Raw genomic sequence first — 20,582 nt, 5'->3', positions numbered from 1 at the left:
TGCATGGGACAAACGTGGGTTTTGATGTCCTTCAGATCTGGCTTCTAATAGCTCCCAATCATGCGACCTTGAATTAGATAGTGAACCCCGATGGGCCTGGGTTTCTTTCATTGTAATTTGGGGGAGCCATCACTTGCTGATAGCCATTGTGGTGAGGAACAATGGGATATGGAAGTGAGGCAACTTTCAAAATTTTCTTTTGAAACGAGTTCTGCGATGTTCCGGGGCTTGCTTACGCTCTCCAAGCTGGACCACGGTTTGGACCCTTCAGCTCCCGCGCAGAGTGCGGTGACCCCTGTCGACTTGGAAGCAGCAGATGCCCCGACAGCGGAGTAGGGTCGCCATACACAGGGGCTCAGGCTCGTGGGCCGGGGTCGGCAGCCCGCGGCCCGGGGCTCCGCCAGGGGGCGCGCGCGTGCGGAGGCCGCCCTCTGGTCTGCCGCGCGCCTCCCGCCTCTCTATGGTGGCTCGGGCGCGGCAGGAGCGGCGGCGGCGCGCTCCCGAGGGGGCGGGGCCGCGCCGGGGGCGGGGCCTGCGCGAGGGGCGGGGCCTGCGCGAGGGGCGGGAGCGACCGGCCCCGGCGGCTAGGGATGGCTGAGGGGCGGCGGGGGGGCCAACTTCCTGGGGCCGCCCGCGAGGATGTGGCGACCGCCCCCCGGCGCCCCTCAGCCCCGGAGACGCCGCCGCGGCGCAGCCCGCAGCGCCCCTGCCTGAGGCGCCCGCGGCCCGGATCCGGCCCCTCCCCTCCCCTCCCCTTCCCCTCCCAGGTGCGGGGCTGGGCAGGCGGCCGCGACAGGTGAGGAGGCAGCGGCGCCCGCGCTGGGGTCCGCGGGGCGCCCGGCCTAGGCTGGGCTTCTAGGGGAGTCCGGAGTGGGGGAGCGCTGCTCGGCCTCGGGGTCTCGCCAGGCTGTGGTCCTGGGTGGGGGCGGGGGGCGCCTCCTCTGTGCGGGGCGCGGCCTGAGACGCTCGCTGCCCACAGGGGATGAGGGGAAGCCCTCCGTCGCTGAAAAGTCTGCGCATTCAAGGTAGCCCGCACCTGTCCCATTAAAAAGTGCCCCTCACAGAAGCACTTCACCTGTGGGGGCACTAACGGGAGCCGTGTGTTATCATATATCTCCAAACGCCCTACCCGATCGGCAGGTTCAGTTGGCTTGTGGGGGTGGGGGGGAAAGATGCGGCTTTTGAAGCAGAGGAAACTGAGGCAGGTGTGCGCGGCGGCCTGCGTTCAGGAACTAGCCTGACCCTACTTTCCAGGGCAGGAGCCCCGCGGGCTTCTCGGAAGAAGGTGGAGGCTGGAGTTCGGAGGCTCGATGGAGAAGTTTGGGGCTATGCTTCTCCCACCCACGTGCCCCCCTCCCCACCTAGGGGCCCCTGGTGGAAATTGTCTTCTGTTCCCCTGAGGTAACCTGTATGAGGTCGCCAGTGGGCAAGACGGAGAGGAACGGTGGGGCCTCTGCAGCTGGGTTGCCCACGAGACATTTGACCAGACATGGGGAAGAGTGCTCGACCCGGGGAGCCACAGCCTCGCAGGCTTCTGCCTGCTCAGAGCTTGATGTCAGGCTGGCTGAAGATAGAAACAACAGTATACTTTTTCCTTTCTGTTGGCCTGTCATTTGTTCTAGGGGGAAAACTGCTTGTGTAATCAAGGAAGAGTGTACTGTGCTCCTCCCTGTCTACCCCAGGGCAGAGTTACTGTTAGCTCCGACAGAGGGCTTCACCCACAACTGTGACTTTGCCCCCTGGCTAAAGGCCACCAGAACGTAAGGAGCAAACATCCCCAGGTGTTGCGTGGCCTTCTAAGAAAGTTTCTTGCCCATCCCGTTTTACAGATGGCTTGGAGGGCAGACCCCTCTTGTCACCCCCTGTTGGCTGCAACTGTGTGCGGAGTAGTTGTTTTTCCAGTGGCAGTTCAAGATAGTGTGGCCAGGGTTGTCCACTTACGGGAGCGTTTTTCTAGGAATGGAAGCAGGCAGGGGACACGGTGCTGGCCGAGTTTGTGTATGGAATTCTAGGGTTGGGAGCTAGTTCAGGGGATTTCAGGTTTGACGACTTCTTTATCCTTTTTTGATTGTTTTGCCTCACATTCAAGGAAATAGATGATGGCAAGCATTTCTGAAACTCTATAGTGTATTTCCTAATAATTCCGGACTTCAGAATACAAGTCATAAATTACAGTTTATTTAGAGGTGTTATTTTCTTAAGTTTGCAAATTGGGTATGACAATTACAGTTTGATGTGGCAGGCCTAACTGTAATAACTTGATTGTGCATGAAGAAGGTTTCCATGTAATCTTGGACACGCACACACACATTTTAATGTCTGTTTAGGAAGATCAGCCCGCTAGAAACTTCCATATTGATCAGGAAGATAGCTGTTATCCCGACTGTTTACCTTAGGGTCAGGGATTGTAAATCTTTGAAATCGACTTAATTTAACCCATTGCTAAAATAACATGCACAAAAAGAGAGCTGTTCTCCAAAAGGTTAGAAATTAATTTGTTTTCAAAACTTTCTCATGACCAAGCCAGTTGATACCACTCTGCTTAGCACTATCTTAAGATAGCAGTGGAAAAAGCATTTTCAGTGACCAGCATTTAAAAAGACAAAACAAACAGCAGCAATAACAAAGAAAGGGTACAGTTTCTTCCCTGATTACCTGTCCATTGTGATGTTTAGTGCACAAAATGTGTTGTGCCTAGAACTTTCTGAAAACACCCTTGTAAACCCAAGGAGTGTTGAGGAAACTAATTCCACCTTGATTTTTTATTCTTAGAACCTTTAATAAATACTGCTGTTGTTTTAAAAGATTAGAGACTTTTGTATGAAACTTGTACTGGCTATAGGGTTTATGTTTTGAGAGGAAAGATTTAACCTCTGCACCTTAAAATCTCATAACCTGCAATACAGAACTGAGTTATAATTTAGAGTTTAATGAGAATGCATAGTTTAAATTGCTGTTGCTGAAGCCGTGAGGTGTGAGCTTCCTCATTATTGTTTGGTAGTGGTTACTGGTTATTATTTTTGTTTGGTTACTGATTATTGGTAGGTGTGACTTGTGTTTCTGTAAGAAAGATTCTGGCAGTCTGAAGGACAGTCTTTTTGTAGGCAATCACAAATTCCCATTCCTTCAATAGGGAGATGGTGTGGTCCCTTTCTTGTTTTGTGAGTTTATATTACTTGGAGTTTTAAACCCCTAAAACCTGTTGGGCTCTTAATAGAGTATCCTATTGTATCTTAGATGAAAGCCATCCTAGATGGGTTGGAATCATTGGCCTTACGTGTTGAAAGATTTTAGCTCTCCCAGTTTCCAGGATTTATCTGCTGTGGTCAGGACAGTAGTTTTATTTAATCCTCATGATGCCATTCTTAGCTTAAACCCATTATCCTCCTTTATCTTTGTTAAGACTGTCATGAAGTTTCTCTGCTTTCTAGTTCAGGGTGACTATTCCACATGTTTGATGCATTTGGGCCCATTAATGTTCAGAATTGGAGCAGTTGAGCGTTAAGAGAATCTACCTGTTTTTAAACATTTTCCTTTTTCAAGGCAAGCATAAAAATCTTGAGTTTCCTCTGGGGAAAATCAGCTCTTTAAAAATCTAATAGGAAAACAAAAGCTGGTTTTTCCAGCTTTTTACCAGTACGATTATTCTTAACCTTTTCTTCTATTCTGGTTTTGCCAGTACAGTGGCTAGTGAATGATGACCCAGAGGCACGGGAAAACCCAAGATCTCCCAAATCATCAAAAGAAGGTCACATTGTATTCAGTGTAGCTTTAGCCTTTTTAACTAAAAAGTGAGTTTTATTACAAGGAGTTCCCAAAGCCAGCCACTCCTTAAAAGATTCACTCGCTACATAGCAGTTTTGACACTGAGGGGTTCTATAAAATACAGATTTCCCAGCTCCACCTCCTGAAGTGTTTTTTTTTTTTCTTTTTGTTTTGCATGGATAAGTGATGACCGAGAATCTGTATTTTAAAAGCCACTCTGGGCAGCTACTTACAAAGAGCTCCCGTGTGATTCTGATCTGCAACCGGGTTTAGGAACTAGTGTTGCATTGCTTTGAAATTCTTTATAAATTGGTAGTCCCTTTAAAAGCGTCATTATGTTATTCAGGATGTTTGATTTGCTAGAATAGTCCATTTCCGAGTCATGACAGATAACAAAGAGCTTTTATAACTTTTATGTAAATTACTTTCCAGAGGGGCCCTGTCTGCCGTATTATCTGTCAGGAGTCATGAGGGAGGGTTGGGAGAGTAGCTTCCTGTATTTCCTGAGTGGACAAATGAATGATAATGTGGAAACCACTGGAGGACTGAACGGGTAGTCAAATCTAGTTCTGATCGGTGTTGCATAGGAGAGCTGCCTGGTCATCCTCTGTATGTAAGATTTTAAAATAAAGCCAGTTTGCCAGATGTTTCATTTCTACATTAACTGAAGTGCTTATTGGACATGATGGATGCTTAATAGGCAATAAAATTTAGTCACAGGTCCTTTGCCGAGTTCATGGAAGGAAGAAAAGGTGAAATCCAGAACCCTCTGAGTTAAAGCAGAATGGGGCACTAAATATGTTAGGGAATTAAATTTTGGGGAAATGTAACAGTTGAGAAAAGAGACGAACCTGGCTTTGAGCCCCAGCTCCTCCACCTCCTGGCTGGGCTTCTTTCGTTGTTGTTTCGTCCCTAAATTGTGTCTGACTCTTTGTGACCCCATGGACTGCAGCCTGCCAGGCTCCTCTGTCCATGGGATTTGCCAGGCAGGAATACTAGCTGCTAAGTTGCTGCTAAGTTGCTTCAGTCGTGTCCGACTCTGCGACCCCATAGATGGCAGCCCAACAGGCTCGCCCGTCCCTGGGATTCTCCAGGCAAGAACACTGGAGTGGGTTGCCATCTCCTTCTCCAAAATATGAAAGTGAAAAGTGAAAGTGAAGTCGCTCAGTCGTGTCCGACTCTTTGAGACCCCGTGAACTGCAGCCTACCAGGCTGCTCCGTCCATGGGATTTTCCAGGCAAGAGTACTGGAGTGGGGTGCCATCGCCTTCTCCAAGGAATACTAGATTGGGTTGTTATTTCCTTCTCCAGGGGATCTTCCCAACCCAGGGATCAAACTCGCGGGTGCTTTAGACACATCACTTAACCTTTGTTTGATTCCTTTTCTTCATCTGCCAGATGAAAATAATAACCTGGTGGCATTGATCAGTGGATGAAAGGAGAGCAAATCTCTTCTTTGTACATTGTATGGAGCTCAATGAACATTCTCTTCTCAGAGGATTTTTGTTCCGTAGGCTTCAGATATCTTTCGAAATCCGGCCTTCCCCCTGTCTCCTTCCAGGAATATCTACTCGGTCAGCTCTTTTAGAAAACATATGAAAGAGTGAGGACTCAAGAAGGTGAGAATATGGTAAAGAGGAATGAGTCACAGATACTTGAAAAAAATTTTTTTCTTAGAACGAGTGGAGTGTAGGCATATATCCAGAATGACTGTCTGCGGGAATAAATTCATGACATTATCCAAATTCTGCCTCCAGTGTCTGGGCCGTAGCCTGGGAGCTCAACTCCGGCTCCCAGGCTTGGGTGGGGGTGGGGGCTGTAAATAGCACCTGACAGCCCTTTCTTTTCTCATCTTCCTCCCCCCACCTCCCTTTTTGGTTTTTTTTCTTCTTTCCCTCTCTGCTCCCTTTCCCCCTTTCTAAACTGCCTTTTCCTTTCGACTTGCTAATCATGGCCACAGTAATCACAGATCAGGCCGCTGGAACTCTGAGGCTAAAAAAGGTTGCTGGTTGCTAACACCTGTCCACCCAGCTAAATGAATAGGATCTTTTGTGGGCAGGAGGTTAAAAAAGCTGATTAGTACAATACTGGCTTAAAGGACCTATTAATGATCTAACATATGTAAATGACCAAGTGATTTTAAGCCATTTTGGAGATTTGTTTCTTATACTCTACGTTCATTTTTTTTTTGTATTGAATTAGGATGTTGGCTGGATTTTTCCATGTGTGAATCTGCTTATTGCCCAGACTAATTTTTGTCATACTGATTAGGAATCATTTATATTCTAAAGAAGTTTCTGCCCTTAACGGCCTTTGTGTTGTTCGGCAATGTCTAACTTGTGTGTAATACAATTAAAGTTTTGTTCACTGTGCTGCTGACATAATTAGTTTAATTTCTGTTCCTTATATATTTCTCCTGGCAGCTGGGAAATTAAAATACAAAATTTTGCATAAAACTGCTTTTTTGAGGGGGTGATTTTACTGTGAGTCCAACGGACTTAGGCCCGAGGGTGCAGTTTTGAAGATATCTTACTCAACATTCCTGTAATAGTCTCTTTTCCTCTCTTAGAATTAATGTATTAAGACCCATAATTGGCTATTCAAGCATTCAGAAGAGACAATGTTTGGCCTTCACCCCGTGATTCTATTTTTTACTCTATCTCTTTTGAGGAAATGTGTGTAATTTTTGAAAACCCCTAAGTATATTACAGTTACAGTATATTACATGAGCGTGTGAACTTTTGCGAAGACTAGAGAATGCAGTGGTTTTCTGATAAGCTGTATTACTTAATTCTCTCCTCAAATCACCACTCTGTTCTTTTTAGATCATAGCGTGTGCAGACCTGATGTGAAAGTGAAAAGGCTGTGATGCGTTTCACAGAGATGGCTGTAGTCTTCAGGAGCAGAAGTCGCTCTCAAGGAGACTTTACATTTAATTACGCTAATCCGCACTTAATTTCCTACAGCGTTCTTGGAGAGATTCTCACTAGGCTGCTGATTTCATGGAGTTATGACCTATGAAGGTTTTTATCTCGGTTAAGCCTGCTAACTTTTTTTTTCTGAAGGGAAAGTGACGTTGGTCTGGTAATTTCTCCATTGTCCTCTCCTGTAAAAAGATAAGCAAAATCTTTTGGCTCTCCCAGCCTCTTTCAGCACGCATGTGCTGAATTTGAACTTTACAGAATTTTTTTGAGCTGGTGTTACTTGACTTTTAAAAGCTGCCTCTTCTCCAGTGCTACAGATTAAGCCTGCATCTCCTAGGTTGACCTTCACATGGTTTTTCTAGAACGGCATGTAAGAACATGGTTTCATTATCTCTGGGTTGTGGAGTGAGTGGTCATGGACAGAGGAGCCTGGCGGGCTACAGTCCATAGGGTCACAAAGAGACAAACAGGGCTGAGGAGCATGCATGCAGTAGTCAGGTCTCCTAGGACAACCGTTTGTTTCCACCAGGCCAGTTCTCAGGGTAGGGGAAGCCCACCCCATTTGGACAACTTGGAGCCAGATTGATTTGCTGAAACATTTTAACTGTCTTGATCCACTTTGATGAAATACTGCCTAGTCATCCTGAAATTTACAGGAAGTTAGGCCTACTGGAGGCTCTGCTGCCCCCACCCCCACCCCTAGTGGTTAAACGTAATTAGCTAGTAATCAGCACCATTGTTTGTTTGCAACTGCTGGATTATGTTAAAAGATTTAGAAGAAAAGCTTTTTTTAAGGAAATGGAGCAGCTTCCTCTCCCATCCCGGCTTTTTCTTGTTTTCCCCTATTCATTTACTTTGAAAAATCTTTCCAGTCTTAGTCCTGATAAGGCATATTAATTTCTGTGAATTCCACCTCCCCCTCCTCCCTTTAAAAAAAAAAACAACAAAAAACTTTCTTCCTGATTAAGATATCTGCTTGAGAAATAACCAGACCTTATCTTAGGTTGTCTTCCAACCTTTTCCTGGGTCTTGAGTCAGTGGTTCCTTAGCCAGTGAATTACACCTCCTCCTGATCATGCTGAATTATTATCTTCAAGGCATGGAAGAAGATCCACTAGAGGGTGAGCCTTTATTTGAAAATGCTGGATGAAAGGAGTGTTCTGATTTGGGGAAAGAGTGGAGTGTTTTCCAGGGCTTTGGAGAGAGTGGGTGCAGCTTTGTTCAGCCAGTTTGAGGAATCCTTAATCCAGAATGTCTCTCAGGAAGAGGGCGGATTGCCTCGGGAATGATTTTTGCAGACCAGCAGCCGTGGTTTGGGCAGTTTGGACTTTATGGAGGTGCAGAGGAACAGTTAGGGGTTAAAATTTTGTGCTAGGAGCGTGGGGTGGGAATAACAGGGACTAGGAGAATTCTTGGGCCTTTTTTCACGTCTGTCTGCCTCTCTACCTCGAGCGTGATTAGATTTAGGTGCCATTCTTGGTCATTTTGTCCTATACCGATGGAAAAACCTGCATAGTCATCCTGTGTCACATCTGAAGTTTACCTTGGCCAGTGTTTGCTGCAGAGCGGGTAGGGAGGGACTACCCCAGTGCTTCCAGAGGGCTTGACAAGGGCACGGCCACCCTGCCTACCTCCCTCACTATATGGTTGGACCCAGCACTCCAGGTGACTCTTGAGTCATCACTCCCACGCCCATTGATCTGGTTCAGTGTTTCCCAGCTGTCTGGACTGGTGACAGAGTTGCATACTGGCAGCTTGAGGAATAGTGACGTGAACCAGCCAATTCGTGGGGTTTTAGACACTTCTGCCGGAGAAGGCAATGGCACCCCACTCCAGTACTCTTGCCTGGAAAATCCCATGGACGGAGGAGCCTGGAAGGCTGCAGTCCATGGGGTTGCTGAGGGTCGAACACGACTGAGCGACTTGACTTTCACTTTTCACTTTCATGCATTGGAGAAGGAAATGGCAACCCACTCCAGTGTTCTTGCCTGGAGAATCCCAGGGATGGGGGAGCCTGGTGGGCTGCCGTCTATGGGGTCGCACAGAGTCGGATACGACTGAAGTGACTTAGCAGCAGCAGATACTTCTGCAGCTTCATCCCAGATGCTCCTCATCAGGTTCCTAAATTTTATTTATCTGAATAAACTTTTCAGTACAGCATATTACCATGTCTCCTGTACTACCAAAACTAATATTAAAAATGAAAATACATTGACATTTACATCTAATTTGGTTTTTGAGATACCAACTATCCACACCTGCACTGTTATTTGTGGAAACGCTCAGAAATAGCTGCCTGAAATCTCTCTTCTCAGGTTTTCAGAAACAGCACAGACATAAAAATAAGTCACTAGTTTTGTTTGGAAGGGGACTGGTACAAAATTTGAGAGTTCTGAGTATCACGTCAAGAAAGCAGATCTTGATACCATAGCCTGTAAATGTGTACGTGTATCTTAATATACATTTGGTCTTCCCAACCAAACAGCGTTTTTTTTCCCCCTAATGGGGAAAAGTTGAAATTTGCTGTTACGTATTACTGATATAAAAGCATGTTAAAATATGCTTTCTGTAAGTTTTTTGTCTTTTTAATTTTGACTGTGCTGGGTCTTCATGACTGCACGGGCTTGTCTTTAGTTGCTGCGAGTGGGGGCCACTGTCTAGCTGGGTTGCAGGGGCTTCTCATTGCAGTGGCCTCTCCTGTTGTAGAGCACAGGCCCTAGGGTGCAAAGACTTCAGTAGTTGTGGCACACGGGCTCAATAGTTGCGCTTCCTGGGCTCTAGAGCACAGGCTCAATAGTTGTGGCGCACGGGCTTAGTTGCTCCTTGGCATGTGGGATTCTCCTGGATCAGGGATGGAACCCGTGTCTTCTGCATTGGCAGGTGGATTCTTCATTCCTGAGTCACCAGGGAAGTCTGCTTTCTGTAAGTTTTAATATACTGATTTAAAAAATACTTTTTACCTAAAGTAATTTATCAGGGATTACACTCAAATCATGACCTTTTAAAAAAAACTTCTTAGAGGCATTAGATTGTTATTGCAGTAGATCAGAGTTTTCGTAAGTGTCAGAGTCTCCCATTACTTATAAAAACTGCTGTCGGGTCCCTATAAAAACTGCTGTTTCCTGGTTGTTAGCCCACAGCTATAGAATCTGGGAATTTGGGAATGAAGCTGGGGATTCTGATGTAGCTTATCTGCAGCCCACACTCAAAAAAAGTATTGCTGTCAGAAGGAACCACACATTTAAAAAAATGAACAATGTTGAGAAATGCCGATATTGGGGGGCTGCCTTTAAAAATTCTTCGGGGGAGGAATTCAAGGCATAGGGAAGTAAAAAAAAATCTCCAGTTCACCTAGAGTCTCCGTTAGTTGGATCTTGCAGACCAGCAATGAGGTCTGTTGAGTCTAAGTGGATACTGTTTCCATGAGATTACACCAGGGTGTACCTCCTTATTGGTTTCTCCTCACCTGTGTGTGCATGCCCAGTCGTGTTTGTCTGACTCTTTGCAACCCCATGGACTGTTGTCCGCCTGGCTCCTCTATCCATGGGATTTCCCAGGCAAGAATACTGGAGTGGGTTGCCCTTCTCCAGGGGATCTTCCCAACCCAGGGATCGAACCTGCTTGGCAGGCAGATTCTTTACCACCGCGCCACCTGGAAAGCACATAGATTTCTCTAATTGCCCTTAAATCCGAAGCTGTAGGATAGGGCAAGAATGCTCTGATTCCTTCAGAACAATAAATGACACAGTTGGCATTTTTGTAAGTGAAAAGCTAGTGCTTCTGAAACTGTGGTGAAGGACCAGCTTTGTGAAGTGCTTATCCAGTCTATTGCCAACTAATATTTTTATAAAGTACAAGAAAAATGAATTACCAGAAAGTCATACACTTGGATGCACAGCAGTGTATACCTACTATGAATTTTTTGTGTTTACCTTACTACAGATCTCCATGGGTAGTGCACACTTTGAGAAGCATTGTTCTAGGTAGTTCTGAGGACATCTTAGGAACTTGATGTTGTTGTTCAGTTGCTAAGTCGTGTCTGACTCTTTGAGACCCCATGGTCTGTGGCACACCAGGCCTCCCTGTCCTTCACTATCCCTTGGAGTTTGCTCAGATTCATGTCCAGTGAGTTGGTGATATTGTCTAACCATCTCATCCTCTGTCGCCCCCTTCTCCTTTTGCCTTCAATCTTTCCCGGTATCTGGGTTTTTTCCAATGAGTAGGCTCTTCCCATCAGGTGGCCAAAGTATTGGAGCTTCAGCATCAATCTTTCCAACAAATGTTCAGGGACTTGATAGGCTACCTATAATTGAAGCAACCAACTAAGAACTCCCTTACCTGGAGAGGGTTCTACCACTTGGTGACCTACTAGATGAGAAAAGGTAAGGACGGACCTTTTTTTTTTCCCCTTACTGCAGTGAATGTTGCTGTGCGCAGGCTTTCTCTAGTTGAGGTGAGCTGAGGCTACTCTCTAGTTTTGGTGTGCAGGCCTCTATTGTTGCAAAGCACAGGCTCTAGGTGAGCAGGCTTCAGTGATTGTGGCATGCGGGCTTAGTTGCCCCAAGACTTGTGGGATCTTAGTTCCCGCCAGGAATTGAATACAAATCCCCAGCTGTGGTAGGAGGATTCTTAAGCACTGGACCACCTGGGGAGTCCCAGGACTCTTAATGTATTTAAGAATATGTTGATAGACCTTGAGTCTGGTACCAACATCAGGAGGATATTTACCTCTTTTGACTAAATATTAGAAAAGCATTTCCAACTTTTCTGGCCTGTAACTTGACTTACAGTTAATATAGATGCTTAAAGGTGGGAGACAGAAAATAATGTTTAAGGGTCTGCCGTTTGTTTGAGGCACTTCAGAGTGCTTGATTTTTAGAACCCTTTTATAAATAGGAGCAAGCATGATTAGTTTTTGTGGCCATAATGTAAAAATGAGTGTTGATTTGGAGCAGGGGGCGGGCAGGGTGAGGGGAAACCTCTCCATCCATGCGTTTCGTCCTGGTTTAATTGCTTGGTTGGATGAAATGTCAAACTTGATAGATTATTAGGGCTGTTATTTTGGTGGTTAAACAATAATGCAACTGTTTGGATGTTTGCGAGGAACACTGCTCCCTGTGTTTGGACTTTGCTCTGGAGAAAGTTTCAATTGTTCAGAAGCAGTACTAGTTACAAAATGCAGCTTCTGTGGCTCCTAGCACAGCTGTCTAAACTACCAGCTCTACTGGGGCCTTTGGACAAGCATTGTTTAACACTTTGGGAAACAATTTGTGTTTCTGGTTCCAGAATGTCTATGGTTGTTCCTGCCTAGTTGGGAGACCTAGAAATGGGAGAATGGTATTACGTGTGTCTAAGTTAAGTCCAGCTTTTTTTTCCTTTAAGCGTCTCTAGAACAAACTCCGTCTTTCTCACTGGGGTGGGGATGGGTAGGGGTGGTTATGATGAGACTGTTGATTCCCTGGGCCTTTTCTTTCCTGGTTAGTGACTGTTCAGTAGAATAGCATGTTGTTGGCTGTGTGCCCACCTGCGGAGGACTTGGGTCGTTATAACCATCCAGTACTTCTCCTTATGTCTAATTTTACCCCAGGGGTTCTCCTGTTGTAAGTGATGGTGGAGTAATGGTGGTAGGTCACTTTCAGGAAGAAGCCCAGATGAGCACAGAAAGTAAAATTTTGAGCTTGAGGCTTGTGTCCTTTGAGGCGTATGTCCTGCTTCTATACATGTGATAACTGGCTGAGAGAATCACAGAGGAAGCATCATTGACATTTTTTCCACCAACCTCACCCTCATGTTTTAGAGACTTTTGTAGCAAAGGCTATTTGTAGTGAGAAGCCTGTCTCGTGTGGGGTGCCTACCTGGTCTGGTAACCACATCTTTCACAGTTTATTTGTCTAATTGCTGTAGTTCTCTGGTGCTTTTGAGTTCAAGCAGGGCACTTTGGGCTGCATGCTGAGCTGAAATTGCGGTGAGAGTTCACTCTACTCTACGTGGGTTGCCTCTGCTGCCTCCTGGCTCTTTGCTTCTGGCCCCGGGGAAGCTCTGAGAAAGCCCCGGGAGGGATGGGGCACAGGCAGCACCTGAGATACACTTCAAATGGTTGAGCCAGCAACCAACCCACACTTAAAGAATCTTTTTTTCTTTTTTATTTCTGGGTCGAAGGGACCGCAGAATAATATGAAATACACTTGCCTTACAAATGATTCACCTTCCTTATTTCCCCATAGTGGTTGGATATTTGGACTAGTAATTGCACCTTTATGGTCACGTACGTCCCTTTCCCCCAACATTTCTAAGCCTTGTCAGTAATCTGTGCTCTATCTCTATAATTTTATCCTTTTTGAAATGTTATGGAAATGGAATTGTAACAACATGTGGCATTCTGAGATTGGCATTTTTCACTTAGCATGACGCCTTCCATCCAAGTTGTATTTAGTCATGTTGTATTTAGTTGTATTTAATAATGCTTTTTATTGCTAAATAGCCTAAGTAGTATGGATGGGTCACTATTTTTTTTAAATTGTAGTATAGTTGGCTTACAATGTTGTTTTCATTTCTGGTGTACAGCAAAGTGATTCAGCTTATATATGTGTGTGTGTGTGTGTGTGTGTATATATTCTTTTCCATTATGGTTCATCACAAGATACTGAGTATAGTTCTGTGCCCTGTGCAGTAGGACCTTGTTTTATCTATTTTACATGTTGTAGTTTGTATCTGCTGATCTCAAACTCCTAATTTATCTCTCTCTTGCCCCTTTTCCCCTTTGGTAGCCATAAGTTTGTGTTCTATGCTTTGGATGTATCACAGTTTTTTTAACCATTTACCTATTGTCAGGCATTTGAGTTGTTTCCAGTTTGGGGCTGTTACAGATAAAGCCATTATGAACATTTGTATACAGGTATTTGTGTGAATACAGGTTTTAATTTCTCTGGGTTAAGTGCCTGGGAATGTAATTGCTCAGTCTCAGAGTAAGTATATCTTTAGTCTCTTAAAGAAACTACCAAACTATTTTGCCCAGCACTGTACCATTTTACAGTCTGTCCCACCAGCAGAGTATGAGATCCAGTTTCTCTGCATCCTTGCCAGCATTTGGTATTGTTCCCATTTTTAAACTTTTTAAAACAAGTAGCATATCTGGTTTTTAAATTCATCAGATTGCTTGTAAAACTGATTTGATTGACAGAGAGCAGAGATTTTTGAGTTGTGGTTAGCCCTCCGTGTGGCTGTGTCTCAGGACAGTGGTCAGTGGTCTGTTGACCTTTTTAGTCCTCTGCCCTGGTGAAGAATCCATACCTGCAATGCAGGAGACCCCAGTTTGATTCCTGGGTTGGGAAGATCTGGAGAAGGGACAGGCTACCCGCTCCAATATTCTTGGGCTTCCCTGGTGGCTCAGCTGGTAAAGAATCCGTCTGCAGTGTGGGAGACCTGGGTGCAATCCCTGGGTTGGGAAGATTCCTGGAGAAGGGAAGGGCTACCCACTCCAGTATTCTGGCCTGGAGAATTCCATGGACTGTAAAATCCATGGGGTCGCAAGGAGTTGGACAGGACTGAGTGACTTTCACTTTCACTTTGGTGTCCTCAAGAGAGGGAAGACTAACCAAGACTAACCTTGGGGGAGGCATGGACCATGAGCGTGAGACTCACGTTCCCCCTTACCTGGTAGGACCTGGCACATCTCTGCATCTGCCTCAGAATGACAAATGAATGAACCAACTGCTGTCCCAACACTGAATTCTGGTTAATTCTTTACGGGTTTACCTCAGTGAATGCAGCCTTAAATATGCTGAAAATTTGGCCCAGAATGGCCCTAAGAACTTGTTCAAATTGTTCTGAACAATTTGTCCTTCAAATTTCATTTTCTTTGTCCAGTGATCTTAGGAACTTTATTTACTTCATTTCTGATAATGTTAATTAGCTTACGCTGCTCATTTAAGTACTAAAATAGCACAAAAGTGTATGTAGGAAACAGAGAGTAAACCTTTACCCCTCCCGAAAGTAACTACTATTGAGTGGCTCTAGGCTTTTGAGCTATGTTTTGTGTCTCTCTCTATATGTATGTACGTATTCCGTGTGTGTGTTCTCCACCTGCTGCCTGTACTGATCCCCCCGCAACCCCTCCATGGATGGTATATTGTGGGCATTTTGCCCTGTGATTCTTTTTTAAATGTTCAAGTGAAGTAAGTGAAGTTGCTCAATTGTGTCCGACTCTTTGCGACCCCATGGACTGTAGCCTACCAGCCTCCTCCGTCAATGGAATTATCCAGGCAAAAATACTGGAGTGGGGTGCCATTTCCTTCTCCAGGGGATCTTCCCAACCCAGGGATTGAACCCTGGTCTCCCGCATTGCAAACAGACGTCTGAGCCACCACAAAACTTTGGGTTCCTTTCTCTAACTCCTTTTGTTTTATTGTAAATAAGATGAGAGTGATAACTTTGAAAGACCCAAATAATGTCTTTTACTCCTTGTTACTTGAGTTTGAATTGAAATAAGTGTGTGGCTATATTTGCAAGTAAATCCTTAGAATTCTAGGTGTTGGGCTCTGTCTCTCCAGTCTGTTGTAAATAATGCAAGTCTGACTTTATGATGTAATCTCTTGCAGAGCCTTGAGGGAAGCAAGAACTGTGAGTGCAGTAGTCATTAAGAGAGTGTGTAGTCCTCTGGGTACTTGTCCACTCTGGCTGTTGGTCAGATGGAGCGCTTTCTTAAGCGCTGTGAGATGTGCAACTCGGTGTTTGTTTTGAAATCTCTGTCTGTCTTCTCTGCCTCTTGCATTACTTTGATTACCTTGATGGGACGTTCGGGCTGTGAAGTCTTACCCTTTTTATTTCCATAGCCTACAGAGCCAGTATGAAGGGTAACTGTAGGTGAACAGGTAATCTCATCTGCATGGCTTAGCAATCACCCATCCAGATGAATCATGTGTCAACAAAGGTCCTCTAGACTTAGGAAGCTGAAGGAAGGTAACTTTATCTGGTGGAATTTTTAGTGGAAACCCGGGTGAAAAATTTAGGAAGTTTGACTTACTGGAGGCAGAGCATGAGCCCTAAGGAGAGACAGAATGAGAAGAGGATGGGCAGGGGAAAGAGAGAGAGAGAATATGTGGATGTGTATTTGGGGAAGAGACGAATCCAGAGCTACGGAGTAAATAAGAATTATGGGGACTTTGCTGGAGGTCCACTGGTTGAGAGTTTGCCTTCCAATGCAGGGAGTGGGGGTTGATCCCTGTTCAGGCAGTTAGGATCCCACATGCCTCAGGGCCAAGGAACCAAACCATAAAGCAAGCAATATTGTAACAGATTCAATAGAGACTTTGAAAATGGTCCACATCAAGAGAATCTTTTTTTTTTTTTTTAATGTTTATTTGTCTGTACTGGGTCTTAGTACTGGTCTGCAGGATCTTCAGTCTTCCTTGAGGCATGTAGGGTCTAGTTCCCTGACCAGGGATCGAACCCAGGTGTTAGCCACTGAACCAGCAGGGAAGTTCCCAAAAAATATCTTTAAAAGAAAAAAAAAGAGTTGTGAATTAAGGAAATCTTCAAAGTTCAATTACAGGATCTTTGTTCTGAGAGGGTGGCTCCTGGGGAATAGGACATGAGTTTACCAGTCACTTCATTATGAAGCTATTGGGGTTGCTTAGGTGATGGAATTTGATGACAGGGGCCTTCTCCTTGCCCTTCTTCTGTATTAGCAGCTCAGGGGGATAAAAAAAATTAAGAAATAGCTTTGTATAGAAAATTACACCCATCCAGTGATGTCCAAGATTTCTGTTGCCAGGTTTCTAAAGAGAGCTGTCCAGGATAGCAGTTTGTTCACGTCGCAGACTTCCTTTCTCCCAGTCTTGTCATCAGGTCGTCAGACTGTGTCCCGTCAGCTTTGGAGTCTTCCTTCCTCTGGTCTTGCTCCTCCTTCAGTCCCGGTATTTCACTGTGCCCGAGGTAGGCAGTTGCAGTGCCCTTGGTATCAGATACCTTCCTGTCCTTTGAAGTGTTACGCTGCAGTGGGTAATAAAGTGCCCAGATTACATTATAGAACAGACTGTGGGAGCTGTGCCCGCGGGGACAGGCTTGGCTTGCACCCACACCCTCCGCAGCTCGCGGGTGGTTTTGTAGCACAGAGCTGTGAAGCGAGCGGGTTGAGCCTCATTCAGTGTCGGGCCCTATATCCAGACACTAAAGTGGCTCTTTAAAGATTAAAGGGACCGACTGCCTGGTCCTTCTGGCCCCAAGATGGAAAGATCCCTGCTGTGGCGACAGCCTCTGACTCCCAGGAGAGGCCATCTTATCCCACAGGGTTGTGCTTCCAAACGTTACAGAAAGCCTGCGACGGCTGATGCTGTGGTGATAAGTTGGCATCTGGGTACTTGCAAGACATATGAGCTCTATAGCACCCCATGGTTTGAATTTCTGGGCAAAACTGCCTCATCAGAAAATTGAAAGCCTCTCCTTTCAACCCATGCCTTCGGGGAGGTTTTCTCCTTTGTTGTATTTAACTATTCTGTTGAGCCAAGTGAACTTTAATTTTCACAGCTGTAAAAATTCCATTAAGCCTCTTGTATTGCATCCCAGGTGTGAAAACGTCCCCGTCTAACAGGGCTGTGGGTGACAGCGAAAATCCTTAAGAGTAGTTAGGATAATTGCCTCTGGAGGCTTGAAGAAAAAGCTGATCCAAAATAAATACTGTTGTTTTATAGTCTTATTAAAACAATTATTTATTTTCGCGGTGCTGGCTCTTCGTTGCTGTGCACGGGTTTTCTCTAGCTGTGGCCAGCAGGGCCTGCTCTCTGCTCTCTCGGCATGGTCTTCTCCCTGCAGTGGCTTCTCTTGTTGTAGAGAATGGGCTCTAGAATGCGCAGGCTCAGTAGTTGCTCTGAGGCATGTGGAACCTTCCAGGAACAGGGATGGAACACCTGCATTGGCAGGCAGATTATTATCCACTGTACCACCTGGAAAGTCCAGTTGTTATATTCTTGATGGTTCTTGTGGGTGAGGGGACTAATGTCTAAGACCTGCTCTGTGTGATTCCTGTTCAGTCTGGGGGTCTTTGGTGGGGGTGGGGGGTTGGGGGAGGGAGTGGTAACAATACTACCAAAGGAAACACGCTTTATTTTACAGTGCTTAAGGAACAGAACTATGACCTGTCTCTCAAAACATGACCCAAGGGCTGTTTGTATCAGAGTCACTTAGGAAAGGGAGATGCTTACTAAACATTCCCATTCTGGGGCCTCCTTCCACTTCTGCTAATTCAGAGTATCTGAGAGACTGGATTGGGAAGTGATAACTTTTCAGTAAGCACCCCTGTTGATTCTCAAGTACCCCTAGAGTTGATTCTTAAGTATCCTAAAGTCCTCTTCATTTTTCATGCTTAATTTCTGTGATTTATTAGATGATTGCTATTTGGTTGACATTCATTGTCTTTTTTGAAGAGTAGGTACTCTAAAGAAAAAAAAAGGGGGGGAGTTATGAGATTCCTAAACATCCAGGATTAGAATTTGTCAATGTCTCTAATCATCAACAAAGTAGGAAAGCCACTGGTTCCTGGAAATTTTGGTTTATCAATTCACTGTCTTCTCAATCGGTAAAAGGATGTGGGGGAAAGAATAGAAGGATGGGGACATAAATAAGATTAATTTTGTTAAAAAGAGGAAATGTGCAGTATTACTTAGAACGCCAGAAATGGTGAAGCAGGTGAAAGGGGTGCGTGGAGAGGAAAGAGAAGGGTTTTGAAAAGATTCAAGTAGTTCGTAAACAGTAGACAATTTAAAACTTTAAACTGGATTTTAAATTTGTTGTTCGGTTGCTCAGTTGTGTCTGACTCTTTGGGACCCCATGAACCGCAACACGCCATGCTCTCCTGTCCTTTACTATCTCCCAAAGTTCGCTCAAAGACATGTCCAGTGAGTCGGTGATGCCATCCAACCATCTCATCTTCTGTCCTCCGCTTTTCCTCCTGCCTTCAATCTTTCCCAGCATCAGGGTCTTTTCTAATGAGTCGGCTCTTCCATCAGGTGGCCAAAGTGTTAGAGCCTCAGCGTCAGTCCTTCCAATGAATATTCAGAGTTGATTTCCTTTAGGATTGACTGGTTTGATCTCCTTGTAGTCCAAGGGACTCTCAAGAGTCTTCTCCAACACCACAGTTCAAAAGCATCAATTCTTCAGCAATCAGCTGCGGAATATTTGAATATATGCTTGTTGTAAAAAGAGCATTCAAACATTGATAAAGTTAAAATACCTCCTTGATTTGCTCCCATTTCAGTTCCCCTCTATATCTTTTTGTACATATTTGGTAACTTTCTATGGATTTGGAAGAGTACAGAATCCTAAGAAATGAGTATTTTAATTTCTTTTGACACCTGTTTGTTTAAAATGTTAAGATCTAAAAAAAAAAAAACCCAAAGGTGGGCTATAAATGACATTACATATTTCTGTTCACATAAAACAATGGGTATGATGTTTGCACAGAGAGAGTGTGTGTGTATATGTACATACACACAAATGCATACATACACACATGCGTATATTAAATATCTCTTATGACTACACATCAGAAGTAAACCTGTAGTGCCTTGGGTGCTGAATTACTTGTTTGAGTTTTATTTTTTATTTATATATATACTTTTTTCCTCTGAGTTTTAGGATAGTATATTGAAAGAACTTAAGCACAAAGCCACAATTATCTTGCTTATTTCTCACACAGTCTCATATGCTCATTTTTTTTAAGATTTTTTTTTTAATGTGCACCATTTTTTAAAAGTCTTTATTGCTTCTGTTTTATGTTTTGTTTCCTTGATCATGAAGCATGTGGGATCTTCACTCCCTGACCAGGGATCGAACCCATGCCCTCTGCACTGGATGGCCAGGGAGGTCCCCCAGTCTCACATTCTTAGAGTTTCCATTTAACCTTACAAAATCTCAAGTGCCTGAAGCTATTAGTTCAAATGTAGCATCTTTTTAAAGTTGTCCATCTGTAATTCTCAGCCTTTCCCGATTAAAAGAGGGAATGCGGATGGAGTGTGGTTATATTTGGGGGAACTGTTCAGAACTGTGCAGAATCCCACAGAGGGAAAGGGTAATCTGAAACGGCCCTCCTCACCTGCTGAGCGGTGCTTATCTTAGAATTAGGAAGTTCCCATGCTTCTGTTGCTCCTCACATCGTTTACATTTATTTCCTGGGCACAGAACCATCTGGACTTTCCCTTCCTCATTTAAAGTTTGCTAATATAGAGTGAGTCAGAAGCGTCTAACAATCCTCTGTCTTTGTTTCCGTATTTGTCTCTACTCTGTGTACCTTGAGAGCTGCTCCATCTTAGGATGTTTGTGACTTATCGTCAATGACAGAAATATGTTTTAAAGTGTGGTCCATGAGATAATGGCTGTCGGCTGCTGTAAAGATGCTTCTGTCATTGGAAAGACTAATTAACATACTGTAGGAAAACTTCTTTAAACACAGCTATTTTCTGAAAAAAGGAGAACACTGAGGGGGAGGAAATAAAGGAGGGAACATTTTATAAAACCTTCTAAAAGCCCAGCATGGTTATCCTGCTGGAATAATGTAATTAAGGGACATTGAGTTGGATAAATACCTTTTTTTTTTTTTTTTTTAACTAGCTCCGTGAAAAGGAATTGGATTAAATAGCATAGTTTTTGAAACCCTAATTCTGACAATCTACGTGTACATTTTAATGAATCCTAACGTTTACCGAAGGACAGACTGGACCGGCAGCTACAGAGTCGGTGCCTTGAGAGACCTACCTGACGGGATGAACAAGGCTAGGTGTGGTGGCTTTGAGAGTCCATGCTGAGGAATAGCTGATGACTGTGGGAAATTTGGAGCAGGGAACAGAAGGATCTGATGCGAACTCTAGTTTCTTTCTTGTCAAGTGAACACACAGGGGAAGCA

At 44.6% G+C, this 20,582-nt stretch overlaps 1 protein-coding gene across 2 annotated transcripts in view; it reads left to right on the top strand.

Moving 5' to 3' along the window:
* Positions 1–567: 567 nt before the first annotated feature.
* The window catches only part of RFFL (ring finger and FYVE like domain containing E3 ubiquitin protein ligase), a 77,358-nt gene continuing 57,343 nt past the window's right edge, over positions 568–20,582 (top strand). For both annotated transcript variants that reach the window (XM_070390462.1, XM_070390459.1), the window contains exon 1: positions 568–796. The gene's annotated coding sequence lies outside the window, so the exon portion shown is untranslated. The remainder of the gene's footprint in view (positions 797–20,582) is intronic.

The sequence above is a fragment of the Bos mutus genome, chromosome 19 (genome assembly GCF_027580195.1).
Source record: "Bos mutus isolate GX-2022 chromosome 19, NWIPB_WYAK_1.1, whole genome shotgun sequence".
In the NCBI taxonomy this organism is placed as follows: domain Eukaryota; kingdom Metazoa; phylum Chordata; class Mammalia; order Artiodactyla; family Bovidae; genus Bos; species Bos mutus.
The sequence above is the reverse complement of the archived record's forward strand: the minus strand, read 5'-3'. Positions and strand labels throughout refer to the sequence as shown.